Here is a 2,444-nt window from a genome sequence, read left to right as displayed (position 1 = left end):
GTGCTGCGGCTGTGCAGGGCCAGGATACTTCCATACAGATGGTCAAAAGACTGTTTCCAGGAGGAAAAGGGATCACGTTCTGGCTGTCAGTCACCCTGAGACTCACAGCTAGCTACCAGGCAGCAGCCTAAAGCTCTTGGGTAGTGGTCAAAGCAAAAACCTTTCGATTTTCCTTCTGAAAACTTTCATTCCATTTCTGTGGATGCGTTTTGTCCATAATTTACTGACTTAATGACACCAACTTATTTAGGCCAATTAGGAGCAAAGCCAAATTGTATTGTTCTTGGGTTTCATTAGCTGATGAATCACATTTTGCTAGTGACTTTCTCATGTAACCTTCAATAAAACATTGATTATTCCGTAAGAGATTAGAGACCGATGGTAATTCAGATGAGCACCTCTGAAAATATTCACCAGCCTCCTGTCGCACTGTAGCCAGATGGTTTTGAAAACCTTGAGGAAGGACTGAATTCCCCACCAATCTGAGACTGTATTCGAGCCTTCACAACATTAACTGGAAAACAACAAGAATCCCAACATGGCACCCAAAACACCTCCACAGATGAAGTCATCGACCAGATGCGCTATGCGTCTTCGCCATAGACAGATGCTCCTTAATAGATCCTCGAAGGCCATAGAAAAGGGCATTGCTAAATCCATTTCGGAAAAGAATAGGCACCAACCCTCGATAATATTCCATGATCCCACCACATTTCAGCGCCTGGAAAGCCTGGTGTTTGTGAATTTGCCGCGATGCTTATGATCTTGAAGCAGTGTCTGAACTCTTTCCAATGCAGTGAAAATGGCTTCTGTTGTCCCTGCAAGTATTGCTGCCACCACAGGTTACAATCTCAGGAGCACTGATGTGCTTCTGGAGAAGGCAAGATAAATCCTCATAGAGACCAAACGTACGGGGCCAGAGTAGTCGTTTTCTGCATCAATGGGGGGAGGATTCCACGATACAGGTTTCAAAATCCCTCCCTCCTCAACTGGAGGACTGCAGCCCGGGTTTTGAGCCCACACAGCTGCTGCCAAGAGAGGATCTTCTGAACGGGATCTGTGATCGCTCCATTGTTGAAAGCTGCCCAGCAGCTGCACAAGTAATGCTGCATTTCTCCAACGTTTGTACTGTGAGGAGACAGATCTTGTTTTGAAGAGGTTAGGATCCGTGATCTCTTCTCATGAGCTTCTGAATCCATCATGCTGCTTAAGACCTTTCTTCTTCAGGAAGGACTCTTTCAGCCTGTGACACCAGCTAAGCCTGGTGTTAAGGATGACAGCTTTTTGGTAACTCTCCCAATTTCTTCCATTGTTATTGGCTTGTCAGGTTTGCTCTTCTGTAATCAACGTTAATAACAGCTTCCCCTTGGCGGCGGGCGCCTGCCCCATGCCCCATGCCCGGAGCCCTGCAGAACTGCAGGTGAGCGAGCCCACGCAGGTGCAGACCTCCTCGCTGCTGCTTTCCTCTTTCCTCTCCTCTCCCTGTTCTCTTCTCTTCTCTCCTGTTCTGTGCATGCTGAAGCAAGCCACCTCCCTCTGCCATGATGAAGCTTCCCTGGAATCTGTAAGCCTGAAATAAGGACCCCCCCAAACAAAGTTCCCTTCTGGAAGGAAGGTGCCCCAGAGCTGAGAGCCTCAGACTGAGTTTTTATTTTGTCTCTCTCATCCCCTCTTGTCATGGTAATGGGGAGTTTTGGGTTTAGTTCACCCCCTTAACGACCCCTCCCCAAGACGCAGAAAAGAGTGGCCCTCAAAACAGGTGGTCCCCGGCTGAACACTTTAACTTTTTTTTTTCTTCTTTCTTTCCTAGCTTCTGCTTTTCCTGTTTTCTGCTCTGATGGTTAGTTAAAACTAGACTGTCTGGCCAGGTGTGGTGGCACATGCTTTTAAATCCCAGCACTCGGGAGGCAGAAGTAGGAGGACTGCTGTGAGTTCAAGACCACCCTGAGACTACATAGTGAATTGCAGGTTAGCCAGAGCCAAAGCAAGACCCTACCTAATCCCAGCACTCAGGAGGCAGAGGTAGGAGGATCACTGAGTTTGAGGCCAGCCTGGAACTACAGAGTGAGTTCTACGTCAGGCAGGGCTAGAGTGAGACCCTACCTTGAAATAAAACAAATAAACCTCCCCCAGAATACAATGTCTGGATTCTGACTGTCCGCATTCCTATTTCCCTGTGTCAACCACCCTCTAGACCCATTCCTACCTGCCCCCCCCCCCCACACCGTTTACCCTCGCTCTTCATATCGGCACTGCCACCAGAAGGTGTCTTTCATTCTAGCGGAGAGATTTCTCCTTTTCATTTCTCCTTCCTGGAAATGCTCTAACTGAACACTCAGTCTCTTGTCTGATTCCTGATCTGTCACGTTGACAAGATTGGCCATGACAGTGGAAGAGGGGAGGAGGAGTGGTAGGCCAGCAAAGAGAAATGAGTCACATGGGCA

At 48.2% G+C, this 2,444-nt stretch overlaps 1 pseudogene; it reads right to left on the bottom strand.

The window, feature by feature from the left end:
* Positions 1 to 327: 327 nt before the first annotated feature.
* LOC101599604 lies at positions 328 to 1,202 on the bottom strand (annotated as a pseudogene).
* Between the last annotated feature and the right edge of the window lie 1,242 nt (positions 1,203 to 2,444).

Source organism: Jaculus jaculus, chromosome 5 (assembly GCF_020740685.1).
Source record: "Jaculus jaculus isolate mJacJac1 chromosome 5, mJacJac1.mat.Y.cur, whole genome shotgun sequence".
NCBI lineage: Eukaryota > Metazoa > Chordata > Mammalia > Rodentia > Dipodidae > Jaculus > Jaculus jaculus.
Note: the sequence above shows the minus strand (reverse complement) of the source record. Positions and strands in the feature narration are given on the sequence as shown.